This window comes from Primulina eburnea, chromosome 2 (assembly GCF_022965805.1).
Source record: "Primulina eburnea isolate SZY01 chromosome 2, ASM2296580v1, whole genome shotgun sequence".
Taxonomy (NCBI): domain Eukaryota; kingdom Viridiplantae; phylum Streptophyta; class Magnoliopsida; order Lamiales; family Gesneriaceae; genus Primulina; species Primulina eburnea.
In genome coordinates this window covers 25,097,348-25,113,906 of record NC_133102.1, presented here as the reverse complement: position 1 = coordinate 25,113,906, position 16,559 = coordinate 25,097,348, and the positions used below count along the sequence as shown (strand labels likewise).

At 38.4% G+C, this 16,559-nt stretch overlaps 1 non-coding gene across 1 annotated transcript; it reads left to right on the top strand.

The window, feature by feature from the left end:
* The first annotated feature begins 3,086 nt into the window (after nucleotides 1–3,086).
* On the top strand, nucleotides 3,087–3,197 carry LOC140824898 (small nucleolar RNA R71). The gene has a single exon (XR_012116515.1). It is a non-coding gene; the product is annotated as a small nucleolar RNA R71 (small nucleolar RNA).
* Nucleotides 3,198–16,559: the final 13,362 nt, after the last annotated feature.

Sequence of the window (16,559 nt, the reverse complement as noted above, 5' to 3'; positions counted from 1 at the left end):
TTGGGCACTATTTAAGGTTCTACTAGCATAATAGATTGCATAAGGTTTTCCTTCTTTTCTTTGTCCTAACACAGCTCCTATAGCATAATCACTTGCATCACACATTAATTCAAATGGTAAAGACCAATCTGGAGGTTGTAAAATAGGTGATGTAATTAAAAGATTAATTATTTTTTTAAAAGAATTTTCACATTTTTGAGTCCATTCGAATTGTGTATCTTTTGTTAAAAGATTTGAAATTGGTTTAGATATTATGCTGAAATTTTTTATAAACCTTCTATAAAATCCTGCATGACCCAAGAATGATCGAACTTCTTTGACCGTTTTTGGTGATGTTAAATTAGAAATAACATCAACTTTGGCTTTATCAACTTCAATTCCTTTTTCAGATATCACATGTCCTAAGACAATCCCAGATTTAACCATATAATGACATATTTCCCAATTTAAAACAAGATTTTTTTCTTCACAACTTTTTAATACTTTTTCTAGATTTTTAAGACAATTTTCAAATGAGTTTCCAAAAACAGTTATATCATCCATAAAAACTTCTACATATTCTTCAATCATATCACTGAAAATACTTAACATGCATCTTTGAAAAGTAGCCGGAGCATTGCATAAACCAAATGGCATTCTTTTAAATGCAAAAGTTCCGAAAGGACAAGTAAAAGTAGTTTTTTCTTGATCTTCTAATGATATAGGTATTTGATAATACCCCGAATACCCATCAAGAAAACAGTAATAAGAATTTCCTGCTACTTTTTCTAAAATTTGATCTAAAAATGGTAGTGGGAAATGATCTTTTCTAGTTGCCATCATTTAATTTTCTATAATCAATATACATACGCCAACTAGATGGAATCCTAGTTTGTAATAACTCTCCTTTTTCATTTTTTATAACAGTGATGCCTGACTTTTTAGGTACTACTTGTGTTGGACTTACCCATTTACTATCTGAGATTGGATAGATAATTCCAGCGTCTAATAGTTTTAATACTTCATTCTTAACAACTTCTTTCATATGTGGATTTAACCTTCTTTGCGGTTGTTGATACGTTTTAGCATTTTCTTCCAAGTGAATTTTATGTGTACAAATTAAAGGATTCATACCTTTTATATCTTTCAAAGTCCATCCAATTGCATTTTTATATTTTTTAAGTAATTGAATTAAATCTTCTTCTTGATTTGGTAGAAGAGTGGAAGAAATTACAACAGGAAATGTTTTATTTTGACCAAGAAATACATATTTCAATTCTAATGGTAAAGCTTTTAATTCAAGTTTTATATTATCATCTTCTTTAAAATTATTTTCAGACTCCAAACTTTCTACTGAAAAAACTTCACATTGTTGATTTAAGTTTTCTTCTTGTATATTTTCTTCCACAATTGTTTGAATTTCATTATCATCTTCATTTTCATTTTCATTAATACTTGGTTGTTTACATAAATTAAACACATTAAGTTCTAGAGTCATATTTCCAAAAGACAATTTCATTATTCCATTTCGACAATTAATTAAAGCATTTGAAGTTGCTAGAAATGGTCATCCCAATATTACTGGAATTTCATTATGTACTTCTATTGGTTGTGTATCCAAAACAATAAAATCTACTGGATATATGAATTTATCAACTTGAACCAACACATCTTCTACAATACCTCTAGGTATTTTGATTGACCTATCCGCCAGTAAAAGAGTAACAGAAGTGGGTTTTAATTCCCCTAAATTAAGTTTTTCATAAACTGAATAAGGAAGTAAATTCACACTTGCTCCCAAATCCAACAAAGCTTTTTTAATTTTATTTTCTCCAATAATACATGAAATTGTTGGACAACCAGGATCTTTATATTTTAAACTAGAATTGTTTTGAAGAATAGAACTTACTTGTTCAGCCAAGAATGCTTTCTTCTTGACATGCAATTTTCTCTTCACAGTACATAAGTCTTTTAAAAATTTTGCATAGGAAGGTACTTGTTTAATAGCATCTAATAATGGAATATTTATCTTTACTTGTTTAAAAACTTCATAGATATCAGAATCACTTTTTTGTTTTTTATAATTTGTTAATGCATGAGGAAATGGTGGAGGTTTATTTGAGTCATTTACTATTTTAGATGATTTATCATTCACCATATTATTCTTAGAATTTAAGGTATCATCATTCTCAAAAGTATCAAGATTATCATCCTTACTCTTTGATTTTAAATGATCATTGTTTTCATTAATATATGGATCATTAACTATTTTACCACTTCTAAGGCTAATAACAGATTTTATTTGATCAATTTTTTCATTTTTTAATTCTTGATTTTGATTTTTAGGATTAGGTTGAGGTTGAGATGGAAATTTTCCTTTTTCATGAATATTAAGTGCAGATGCAAATTTCGCAAGAGTTTCTTTCAAATCATTCATAGATTGACTGTTTTGAATATTGATAGACTTTTGCTTTTGGATAAATGCATGAATTACATCTTCAAAGTTTTTTCTTGGAGGTGTAACATAAGGAATATAACCTTGATGATTTTGGTTATTTTGAAAATATTGTTGTGACGGTTGTGCATTATTATCATTCCTCCAACTAAAATTAGGATGATTTTTCCATCCCGGATTATATGATTGTGAAAAAGGATCTAGTATTGGTTTTTTATAATTGTTAACATAATTTGCTTGTTCATGGAGACATTCTTTAAATGAAGGTAATGTTGGACAATCTTTTGTAGCATGATCATGTGTATCACATATATGACAAACAATTTCTTGAATACTTTTTAATTGACCACTCTTTTTCATTTCTAATGACTCAATTTTTCTTGCTAAAGATGCAAGTTTAGCTTGAATATCTACATCATCTTTGAGATTATAGATACCACCCCCATTTGTTGAATTATTGTTTTTAGTTGTTGGTGGTTCTATTGTACCTATATTATCCCAATTTTGAGCATTTTCTGCTAATGAATCCAAATATTCCATAGCTTCATTTGGGTTTTTATCTTCAAAAGTTCCATTACACATGAATTCTATCATTTGCCTATCTTTAGGTATAAGACCTTCATAAAAGTGAGAAACTATTCTCCATGTTTCAAAACCATGATGTGGGCATGTATTAAGTAATTCTTTATATCTATCCCAACATTGATAAAATGTTTCTCCTTGTTTTTGAGAAAAAGTTGTAATTTGTCTTTTAAAAGAGTTTGTTCTATGGGAAGGGAAAAACTTTTTGAGAAATTGTTGTTGCATTTCTTCCCATGATCTTATTGAACTTGATCTTAAATTTTGTAGCCATGTTTTAGCTTTATCTTTTAAAGAAAAAGGGAAAAGCTTTAATCGAACTATATCCATGCTACAATTTTGATCATTATAAGTGTTACAAACTTCCTCAAATTCTCTTAGATGCAAATATGGATTTTCAGAATCTAAGCCATGAAAATTTGGTAAAAGTTGAATAATTTGAGGTTTAAAGTTGAAATTTGATGCGTCAGGAGGAAAAACTAAACAAGATGGGGCACTAGTTCTAATAGAGTTCATATGGTGCCTAAGTGTTCTTAATTGATCATGTTCTTGATTATTATTATTATTATTATTATTATTATTATTATCATTATCTTGATTATTTGAATTATCATCCATGTTTAAATTATTTTCAGATACTCGAATAAGTCTACCACTTTTTTTTCGACTCCAAACACTCATACAAGTAAAAACACACAATACTTATAAATAAAACATAAATAACAAATATAAACTTAATTTATACCTCCCCGGCAACGGCGCCAAAAACTTGTTACTACTTAAATAATAATTCACCCAAGTGTAGGTTGTCTGCAAGTAATATATTTCGTAAGTACGAGATCGATCCACAGAGAGGTTATTTTGAGTTTAAATTTATTAATTTATAGATTACCAAATGCAAGACTGAAGTTTACAAATTATAAATATTGTCAAGGCTTGAGGATTTATTCTTGGTTTATGTAATATTGTTTAACTAAAAGTGAAACAAAAGAAACTACCATAAATAATGGTTCCAAGAAAATTAAACACACACATAATCTAATATAGTTCCCACTATAGAAAATACCGAATTAACCGATATTTTATATATGGTACCTATGATTATAATTATAACTATATAAATAAATAATTGCATAATAATTAATAATCATTATATTTCATTTAGAACAACCGGCAGAGCCACGCTATTGCCTAAATGAAATATATTGATTTAATAAGTTAGTTGCAGTAAAGTAAAAGTTAGTTGCAATAAAGTAAATGTTAGTTGCGGAAAAGTAAAAGTTAGATTGTTAGATGTTAGTATTAAGTCATAATATTTCATTTAGAACAACCGGCAGAGCCACGCTATCGTCTAAATGAAATATTATGATATTATTATATAAATATACATATATATATATATATATATATAATAATAAGTGATGAAATATTTATTGTATCAAAATTAAACAACCAATCAAGATAACCACTTTAATGGTATCAAGCATTTGATGTAAATTGATAACAACAAATAATTCATTTTTATACCTACAATAAAAATAAGTTAGCTAAATGAAAAGAGATAAAGAAATAATATACAAAATATAAACAATCTTACTTCACCAAGAATGCATCCTCTTCACCTTGACATAATAGATTTAGCTTGCCATGAACTTACTTTTGATCAACACTAAAATATCACTCATAGTTGAGAAAATGAAAGAAAATATATTTAAACTTAGAACTTTGATACACACTCACACTATATTTTACAATGAGATAGAATGATTCTCAAGCTAGCACAAAGCCTCTATTTATAGGCCAAATGAGAGAAAGAGTAAAAAATTCTATTAATGCCATGTAGTTGTAATAGTATTCTTTGTCTCCTCAACTCCAATTCCATGTCCCTTCTTTCAATGCCTTGTTCCACGACTTTTCTCACCACTCTGACTCTGATTAAGGCCACAAACATGTGGGGAATTTTGTGTAGATGAGTTTGGCCACTTGATTCACCTCATTTGGATAAATATTGAAATAGTTATGAATTTTTTACTAAATGATGGTCATAGTAAAAGTAAATGTGTCCTCCTTTTGATCTTTGCACAATTTGATCATCTTAATGAGCTTTTTAGGCAATCATGTCTTCTGCAAAGTTGTAAATAACTTCTCAAGGATTCCAACCATGTTTGAGTCACCTCCATTTGAATTTTCTAGCTTGAGTTATCATTATTTTACCAACACGTAAAAAACCTGAAAATAAAACAAATTTAGTAAGACATTTAAATATAAACAAACAATACTAAAATAACATAATTTATAATTTTAATGAAACTTAAAATTTTAAAATACAGGTTTTAACATATAATAAATTATTAATTTTAAGTTTCATCAGTGGTAATTATGAAAGGGGTTTCATAGATTACACCATCGATGCAACCACAACATGACACATAGTATCGATTCATTGACAACTCTCGATAAACCAATACTTGTCGAATCGGTCGGGATATATGAGTTGAAGAGGACCGTACTGTACGCTAACCATAATTGAATGGTTCTTGCAGGCACTATCATGTGATACCTAGGGAATCACGTAAGCGATGCTGCTAGGCGTTTAACGTGATTGGTTGGGTATTATCAGACTTGAGTTCTGACGTTCTTATTATCAAGGAGTTGATAAGTAAGAATGGAGCAATTGGGGTATGCTCGAATAAGGACATGTTTAGTCCGAATCACATGGAGATGTGAACCCACGGCTAGTTGTATCAATGAACCATTGAGGGCCACACAAGTACTAGCTTTGTAAATCCCGATGAGAAGTAAAATAGTTCAATGTGTTGAACGGCTTATAAATGTGTTTATAAGCGTAAAGAAAAATAGAAGTTTGACTTCTATGAGAGAAAATTAAATTTTAATTTATGGAAGTGTTCCTAGATTAAAATTTGGCCAATTGGATAATGTATGTGAAAATTGTGATTTTCATAAACATTATTATGGACTTAATTAAATTAATTCAAGTGTTGAATTAATTAAACACTAGTAGACCTAGTAGAGTCCAAATAATTAAATTAATTCAAGTGTTGGATTAATTAAATATCATTGGGCCTTGTAGAGCCCAATTGGAAATAATTATTTGACTAGTGGGCTTGAGTAAAATCAAGTAAAGTATAATTGGGCCCAAAATTGTTTGGGAAAATTAAAAGTCCATGGGCCTTGTAATAGTTACAAGCCCACATGCAAAGTATGCTAGGGTTTGCATGCTTGGGAGACCAAGGGGTGAAGAATACTTTTGAATAAAATATTGCATGGCATGCAAGACAACTTTTCACAAAACCAAGAAAATTTTCTCCCCCCTCTCTCATTCTACCTTGGCCGAAATTTTGACACCAAAATTCTCTCAATTTTTTTCTCTTTTGTTCTTTATTTTTCTTGGAGAATAAAACCTTCTCATTGAAAAATCCTCTTGATTTTTCTAGTGCAAATCAAGAAGGGGTTTTACCTTGCTTAGTGGTGGGCCTAATTCTTGAAGAAAAGGAGGTGTGCTTGTAGATTGTCATCCATTTCAAGAGCTTAGTTTCAAGTCAACTAAGTTGGTGCCATCATCAACCTTGTGAGGTTGATAGGTAATAACTTGCTTACACCCTATGTATGTTATGGTGTTTAAAATGTAAATCTTGCTCAAAAATGAGGTGGCCGAATTTTCTAGCTTGAAAATGTTAATTTTTGACTTCCGTTGCGCTTCCGGCCACCGTAACCGGTCCGCTTTCAGGATCATCAGCACCAGCGCCACAGATGGAGAGACAGGCATCTTCTGTACACTCCTTTCAGCCACCCTCTACACAGACCCAGCAGAGACCAGGAGGTAGTCAGACAGTGAGTCAGCCTCCCAGGCAGCAGGCACGTGTTTTTGCCCTGACAGAGGAGCAAGCGTAGGAGGCGCCAGATGACGTCATTGCAGGTAACTGTTTTCTTTGAGGTTATCCTGCATATGTGTTGATTGACACAGGTGCATCTCATACATTCATCTCTGAACATTTTGCATTGAAACATTCATTGCCTGTTGAGTCGATGTCTACGGTAGTGTCTATAGCTTCTCCGTTGGGAAGTGGTTTGATATCTGTGACTACTGTTAGACATTGTATGCTTCAGTTTGAAGGGCATGAGATCGATCTCGATTGTGTAGTACTTGGCTTAGCTGATTTTGATTGTATAGTTGGTATAGACATGTTGACCAAGTACAGGGCCACGGTAGATTGTTTCCACAAGATTGTCAGATTCAGACCCGAAATGACAGATGAGTGGAAATTCTACGGAAAGGGTTCTAGATCTCGAATTCCCTTAGTATCTGCTCTGACTATGAGTAGATTGCTTCAGAGAGGAGCAGAGGGCTTTCTTGTATATTCAGTAGATCTACTGAAGTCGAGCCCAGCATTGGCAGATCTGCCATTGGTTTGCGAGTTTGCAGATGTATTCCCAGACGAGATTCCAGGGTTGCCTCCAGTTCGAGAGGTTGATTTCAGCATTGATCTTGTGCCAGGCAGTGTTCCTATCTCGAGAGCTCCATATAGGATGGCACCGATAGAGCTGAAAGAGTTGAAAGCACAGTTGGAGGATCTTTTGTCCAAGGGATATATCAGACCCAATGTATCTCCTTGGGGTGCTCCGGTGCTTTTCGTTAGAAAGAAAGATGGTTCGATGCGATTGTGTATTGATTATTGGCAATTGAACAAGGCGACAGTGAAGAACAAGTATCCTTTGCCTCGCATCGATGATTTGTTTGATCAGTTACAGGGATCTTCGGTGTACTCGAAGATTGATTTGAGATCAGGGTATCATCAGCTCAGAGTTAGAGACATTGATATTCCGAAGACTGCATTCCGAACCAGGTATGGGCACTACGAGTTTGTTGTTATGCCTTTCGGTTTGACGAATGCACCTGCGGTGTTTATGAGTTTGATGAACCGTATTTTTCAGAGATATTTAGATGATTTTGTGATTGTGTTCATTGACGATATTTGTAAGGCTCGAAGATTTAGTTATCATAATCAGATGGATTTGTTGATAATTAAGATGATGGTAGATGTATTTCATTGGACTAGAAAAGAAAGGGAAATGTATAATAAAAAGAAATGTAAAGGGTCGAAACTCCAGCGCACATGCGCGAAGATATGCGCGCACATGCGCGTGAATTCCAGTAGCATTGGCGCATATGCGCGGAAAGAGTGGCGCATATGCGCGACATGTACAACAGCCTTGGCGCATATGCGCGAGAGTAATGGCGCATATGCGCGGAGCGTCCAGAACCATTGGCGCATATGCGCGAGTTTAGTGGCGCATATGCGCGAGTGCTAAATCTGCCGAGACAGTAGGTTCGGCGCATATGCGCGAGTAATGCCGCGCATATGCGCGAGACGTGTATTTCAAAGGATTTGCCATGTGTCTTAAACCATGCAATATATATATAGAAGTGGCACGAATTCTTCATTCAGCAACATTAATCGACGGGTTTCAGAGAGAAAAGCTTCCAACTTCTTTTCCACTTTCAAATTGTGCTCTTGCAAGATTTAGTAACCCAAATTCAAATCCGACTTCGGTTTTGAGCTCCTCTCGGTATTGGCTACAAAGTGACGTAAGTTTTCTTTGATTCCAGCATGTTTTGAAATATATGGATTGGGGAAATTATGAATTACACTAGATTATGTGTTCTTGTTAAGTTGAGGATTGTAGAATCGAAACCGGATTGAAAAACGAATGTCATATGCTATTTTAATGGAATTTTAGTTATATAACTTGAGTTATGTGCGGATTTGGGAGAGTATAATGTATTTATGAGATCGATTATTGATTCTTGAATTGGGATATTGGTCTATGTTAAGAATTTGATTGACCGGTATCGAGAATTACGTCGTTATGCCGTCAAATTGTATCGAGATCACGTAGTAACTTGGATATGTGTTGATTTAGATTAGAAATTAATAGAGTGCGTATCCACATTTTCATTTCAGATACGTATTGGCGACCGGGACAGCGATTCTACGACGAAAGGTATAGTACATGTTTTGTTTGGGGAATCACGACTCAAATGAGATCACATTTGAGTTTCCTAACCAAAATCACATACTTGTTTTATTGTTCATACCTTGTTATGATTATGAATTGTATATAGATTTGTTTATAGAGCTTGTATGCAAATCTTGCTATGCGGTGTTTACAGATCATGGGACATTGCATTAGAATGATTATGCTTGTTTACAGATTTTGTATTCATGCATTAAGATAGGACAGTCTGGAGATCAGGCAGACTCTAGACGTTCGGCGATATCACAGCTTAGGGGAAGATCACCGCCCCTATTGTAGACGCGGATACAGATCAGGCCGAAGTCTAGGAATAAGACGTACAGCACCCCGATTGATAGGGTAGGTGACAGCCAGTGTAATAGCCGAGCCCGGTGTACGGTACGATTTAAGTTTCATTTGTTAATTGGGATATTTGATTAGATGTTCAGAGTTGTATTTTTGGGCTATAGTATTGTTAGTTTTATTGTCTTGAGGTGTTAGTTGATGTTGGTTGTTCGTTTCAGAGTTTCGGATCGATTTTAATTGCATGGGAATAGTGCTTTGCCGTGACTAGAGTGCACCCGCGCACTTAACTGGAGTGCCCCCGCGGTGTACTGTGCTGTTTTGGAGTTGGAATGCCGTGAGCACACCGCACCCGCGGTGATGTAGAGACCGCCCCTGCGGTAGAGACTGCACCCGCGCTGCTTGCGTCGCCGCACCCGCGCTGTTCGTGTTCCAGAATTTTTGAGAATGCCGTAGCTTAGGCGCACCCGCGGTCCTTGTGTTGGCGCACCCGCGGTGAAGGTATGGGCGAGATATTTAGTCGATTTTGGAGTGGTTGGCCATCACTTTTCCTTTTTCTTTCCTTCTCATTTTCGCATTTTCTCTCCATTTTAGGGTTTTTCATCATTTCTTTCACTCCCTATCTTCGATTCAAGCGTTTGTTTGGAATTTCGACTTGAGTTCGACGTTCTCCTTGGTGCTAGGAAGCTTGGGTAAGCTTTTGGTGCGATTCTGTTAAGGTTGTAAATTAAGAGTTGTTTAGGTTGGTTGTTTATGTGGATTTATGGATTATTTAGCTTGTAATCTTGGATATTTAGTTGATATTGGTGTTATTTGTGGATTGTTTGTTGTAGGTGGTGATCAAGAGCTAAGTTGAGGTGTTTGTTGTGGTTTGTAAGTGGAATTTCATTCCTTTTTGCTCACATGATTATATATGTATGTGTTTCAAAGAGTTTATTGTGTTATTCCCTTTCATTTGATCCATAGTATGTATTGTTATATGTATTGGAGGCATTGTATGTCTCATTATTGATTAAAGGGAATACAAAGAGATATATAGAGTTCAAAGTGATTGTTAAAACCAGAGAAGAGTTTAAATGTTTTCGGATTGATAAATATATAGTCAGAGATTGCATGCAATATTAGATGATCATCGCCTATAGGCTTATATCCCTCAGAGTTATCGGTATTTATATCGATTTGGGATACGACAAGACAGACGTGGACCTAAAATGTCCCGGACCACCGAAGCCCTCCCGACCCGTCGGCCACTGTGTACTCTCGGTGTCCATGCGTCCACAAGACAGGGCTGAGCGGCCCCAAGATATAGCTTATCTCGAAAGAGATACAGCTCAACAGTAAAGGCTATCTCAAAGGAGGTACGGCTCAACATGAAATGCAACGTGCAGTAATAAACGTGACATAATAGCATGCATCATATGACATATATCAATGCACCACATAATCATGCAACACATATAAGAATGTATACTCAACCAGGATATCTCGGATAGTACTTTCGTACCTCTATCACAGCAAGCCTAGCCTTACGCAACACCGCTAATCAGGTCTAGAACAAGCCTACGCATCAAAAGCATACTCAATCAATACTACCATGCTCGACTAGCAAAACCAGTACTCCCTAGTACTACCAAAGGTTTAGGGTTTACCTTCGTCCGTCGACAGCCCTTTGATGTCGATTGCCTCGAAGCACCCAGAGCAGAGATACTATTGATATCAATCCCCAGAGCAAAAGAGAAATACCATCATATTTTCATGCTATTGCTATGTTATTGATATTCAGAGTTTACAGTTCAGAGTTGATGGTATTTATGATTTCAAAGATATGTTTTACAGAGTTATTGTTCATTGTTATATAAGAGTTCCACTTGCTGAGATTTATTCTCATTCCAGTTATTTTCATGTGATGCAGATCAGAGTGGTGCCCCGGGACGTTGACTGTGGATTGGGGGTCATATGCATACACCGTTGGAAGGATGATTTTGGCATGATCATAGGAATGATGTTTTGTTTTTGTTATGTCATTTAAATGATCATGTATTTATTTTGTAAAGATGTTTAAAGAAATGTATTTTGAAACTCCTTCCGTATTTTGAAAAGAAAATTATTTTTATTTCCGCTGCGTATTTTATTTTAAGAGGATCGGAGTGTCACATTTAGTGGTATCAGAGCGGTGTTCTTCGGACCAATGCATATGACTTCGTCTACTTTCAACTGTCCGGGTATGTTTTCTTTGCATCTATCTATTGTTATGTATTGATTGGTGTCTTGTGAGCATTGTAGAGTTTAGGATGCCTCCTAAGCGTAAGGCGTCAGAGGGGGAGGATAGTTCGTCCTCGAGAGTTGTCGACGAGTTCGGCAAGTTGCTGAAGGAGCAGGCTAAGGTTCACAGTGAGCAGATCCAGCAGTTGCTTAGACTGCAAGGAGCAGGCTAGGGCAGAGGCCAAGGTAGGGGGCAGGTTGCTCCAGTAGCAGTTGGTTCTGATGCTATCTTTTCGGCGTTTAAGAGGATGGATCCACCCGAGTTTCCAGGCAGCTCCGATCCTTTAGCTGCAGTAGAGTGGGTCAAGGCTTTGGAGGCGATTTTTGATCATCTCCACTATGAGGACAGAGATCGTATCAGTTGTGCTGTTTTTATGCTGGTTAAAGCTGCACGTTTGTGGTGGAATGCGACCAAGGTTGGCATCGATGTTTCGTCATTGAAGTGGTCAGAGTTTACTGAGCTGTTCTACGACAAGTACTTTCCTGATGCACTGCGAGCGAGGAAGGTTACAGAGTTCTTGGAGCTTCGTCAGGGGAGCTTGAATGTAGATGAGTATATTCTCAAGTTCGAGGAGGGTTGCCTTTTTGCTCCGTACATTGCTACCAGTGATAAAGATAAAGGCGCTCACTTCATTCGAGGCCTTAGAGCGGAGATCAGGCGTGATATCAATATGTCTAAGGCTGTGACTTTCAAGGAGATTGTGTCCAAGGCGTTGCTAGCAGAGCAGGACGAGAAGGATATTGCCAGGGAGAGGCAGGCGAGGCACCAGGCTAGTGTTTAGAGAGGCCAGAGTTCAGGTCAGCGTGGCAGAGATCGATTCAAGGCGAAGGGCAAGGTGGATCAGAGTCCTAGGCCACCGTCAGTTCCAGTTGCTCCGTCTGATTCTGAGAGATCCTTGTGTCCCAAGTGTGGCAGACCTCATCGTGGAGAGTGTAGATTTGGCACTCGTTCTTGTTATCGTTGTGGCATGCCAGGCCATATTTCCAGAGATTGTCCTAAGGGAGCTAGCCAGGAGAAGGTGCAGGGTCGTATCTTTTCGATGACTAAGGAAGGTATTAATCGTAATTCTTCTGTAATCTCTAGTTCCATTTTAATTTCAGGCAGAGTAGCTACTACTTTGATTGATACTGGTGCTACTCATTCTTTTATGTCTGAATTGTTTTTGAGATCTTTGGGTATAGTTCCTTCTGTTATTCCCCTTCAGCTTAGTGTTGTTTTGCCTTCGGGAGATGTTTTGTGCCCGACTTCCATAGTGTATGCGTGCCCCGTTCGTTTTGTTGATCGAGAGGTCTTTGCTGATTTGATTGTGATCCCGATGGTTGCCTTTGATGTTATTCTTGGCATGGATTGGCTGTCGACCTATCGTGCTGTTATTGATTGCGTTGCTAAGACGGTGACTTTTGCAGATGATGGCCAGGGAGGAGTTCTCGCCAGCTCAGGTACTTCGCTGGTCCTTCCTTTTATTTCGTGTCTTGTTGCTGAGAGGCTATTGTGTAGAGGTTGTGATGCTTTTTCTGGCATCTGTTGTGGATGTGGATAGACTGATTAAGTTGAATATTGATGATATTGATGTGGTGAGGGAGTTTGCTGATGTGTTTGAGGATGATGTTCCGGGTTTGCCGCCGGATAGGGATGTAGAGTTTGTTATTGATCTTGCTACAGGTACGGTTCCTATTTCTAAGGCTCCGTATAGGATGGCTCCTACCGAGATGAAAGAGTTGAAGACGCAGTTGCAGGATCTTCTAGATAAGGGTTTTATTCGTCCGAGTTCTTCGCCTTGGGGAGCTCCGGTTCTATTTGTTAAGAAGAAGGATGGTTCTTTGCGTTTGTGTGTCGATTATAGGGAGCTTAACAAAGTGACGATCAAGAACAAGTATCCGTTGCCACGGATTGACGATCTATTTGACCAACTCCAGGGTGCCACTGTTTTCTCGAAGATTGATCTTCGGTCTGGTTACTATCAGTTGAAGGTTAGGGAGTCTGATATCCCTAAGACGGCTTTCCGGACCAGGTATGGTCACTATGAGTTTCTCGTGATGTCTTTTGGTTTGACCAATGCCCCTTCTGTTTTCATGGACCTGATGAACCGTGTGTTCAAGCCGTATTTGGATAGCTTTGTCATTGTCTTCATCGATGATATCTTGATCTATTCCAAGACCAGAGAGCTTCATTCAGAGCATCTCAGAGTTGTGCTCCAGTTGTTGAGAGAGCGGAGGTTGTTTGCTAAGTTGAAGAAGTGTGAGTTTTGGTTGGATCAGATTTCTTTTCTAGGCCATGTCGTTTCGAGGGATGGCATCGCTGTTGATCCGATGAAGATAGAGGCGATTCAGAAGTGGCCTATTCCTACGACTGTTTCAGAGGTACGCAGTTTCCTTGGTTTGGCAGGTTATTATCGTCGTTTCATTTCAGACTTTTCTAAGATTTCCCTGCCATTGTCCAATTTGACAAGGAAGACTGTGAAGTTCGAGTGGTCTTTAGATTGCCAGAGCGCATTTCAGGAGTTGAAGGATAGATTGACGTCAGCTCCTATTCTCGCATTGCCCAGTGGTTCAGAGGATTTTGTGGTCTATACCGATGCGTCGAAGAAGGGTCTTGGGGCAGTGTTGATGCAGAGAGGTAAGGTCATTGCCTATGCTTCTCGCCAGTTGAAGGATTACGAGAAGAATTATCCGACGCATGATTTAGAGTTGGCAGCTGTGGTTTTCGCCTTGAAGATTTCGAGACACTACTTGTATGGCGAAAAGTGTGAGATCTTCACAGACCACAAGAGTTTGAAGTATCTGTTTTCTCAGAGAGAGCTCAATATGCGGCAGAGGAGGTGGTTAGAGCTGGTCAAAGATTACGATGTGACTATCAGTTATCACCCAGGGAAGGCGAATGTTGTGGCTGATGCTTTAAGCCGCAAGTCGAGTGCTTCATTGAGTTCTTTGATTCAGAGACCGTTGCTGATGGATTTGCAGAGAGAGGAGATTGATCTGGTGATTCCAGGCACCATTGCTCGTCTTTCAGCGTTGGTTATTCAATCTTCTTTGACGGACAGGATTCGTAGAGAGCAGTCGACTGATGTTCAGTTGACAGAGTTGAGAGATAGAGCAGAGATTAGAGGTAATTCAGAGTTTGCCTTGAATGGTGATGGTTTGGTGACTTTCAGAGGTCGTATTTGTGTTCCTGTTGGCGATGATATTCGTAGAGATATTCTGACAGAGGCTCATACCGCGCCGTATTCGATTCATCCAGGCAGTACGAAGATGTATCAGGATCTTCGTCGATTCTACTGGTGGCCAGGTATGAAGAAGGATGTTGCCGTGTTCATTTCTCAGTGCCTTACTTGTCAGCAGGTGAAGATTGAGCACCAGAGACCTGCTGGGACATTGTTGTCATTGCCGATTCCTCAGTGGAAGTGGGAGCATATTACGATGGATTTCGTGACTGGTCTTCCCAGAGTGCAGAGAGGTTTCAATTCTATTTGGGTTATCGTTGATAGATTGACTAAGTCAGCGCACTTTCTTCCAGTCAAGACGACGTATTCGATGAACCAGTATGCCAAGGACTACATAGCAGAGATTGTCAGACTTCATGGTGTCCCTGTGTCGATCGTGTCTGATCGTGACCCTAGATTTACTTCAGAGTTTTGGAAGAGTTTGCACAGAGCTATGGGTTCGCGGTTAGCGTTCAGTACAGCCTATCATCCTCAGAGCGATGGTCAGTCAGAGAGAGTCATTCAGATTCTTGAAGATATGCTCAGAGCGTGTACTATTGACTTTCCAGGTAGCTGGGATTCTTTGTTGCCTTTGGTTGAGTTCACTTATAATAATAGCTACCAGGCGACGATTGGCATGGCACCGTATGAGGCACTTTATGGCAGGAAGTGCAGGTCTCCCTTGTATTGGGACGAGGTTGGTGAGAGGAAGATGTTGGGACCAGAGTTGGTCCAGCAGACTGCTGATGTTGTTGCTGTTATCAGAGAAAGGATGAAGACTGCCCAGTCCAGGCAGAAGAGCTATGCAGATGTTCGTCGCAGGCCTTTGCAGTTCGAGGTTGGCGATCACGTGTTTCTGAAGATAGCACCTCTCAAAGGTGTGATGAGATTTGGTAATAAGGGCAAGTTGAGTCCGAGATTCATTGGTCCATTCGAGATATTGGACAGAGTTGGCGATCGAGCCTACAGATTAGCCCTACCTCCAGATCTTGACAGAGTCCATAATGTTTTTCACGTATCGATGCTCAGGAAGTATGTTGCAGATCCTTCCCATGTTCTTCGCCATGAGCCATTGGACTTGACGCCGAATTTGACGTATCAAGAGATTCCGATTCAGATTTTGGATCGCACAGTTAGAGTTCTGAGGAACAAAGAGATCGGCATTGTCAAAGTTCTTTGGAGGAACCATTTGATAGAGGAGGCTACGTGGGAACCAGAGGATGAGTTGAGAGAGAAGTATCCTGAGTTGTTCGTGCCGTGACGTCAATTTCGCGGACGAAATTCCCTTAAGGGGGGGGAGATTGTAATAGCCGAGCCCGGTGTACGGTACGATTTAAGTTTCATTTGTTAATTGGGATATTTGATTAGATGTTCAGAGTTGTATTTTTGGGCTATAGTATTGTTAGTTTTATTGTCTTGAGGTGTTAGTTGATGTTGGTTGTTCGTTTCAGAATTTCGGATCGATTTTAATTGCAATGGGAATAGTGCTTTGCCGTGACTAGAGTGCACCCGCGCACTTAACTGGAGTGCCCCCGCGGTGTACTGTGCTGTTTTGGAGTTGGAATGCCGTGAGCACACCGCACCCGCGGTGATGTAGAGACCGCCCCTGCGGTAGAGACTGCACCCGCGCTGCTTGCGTCGCCGCACCCGCGCTGTTCGTGTTCCAGAATTTTTGAGAATGCCGTAGCTTAGGCGCACCCGCGGTCCTTGTGTTGGCGCACCCGCGGTGAAGGTATGGGCGAGAT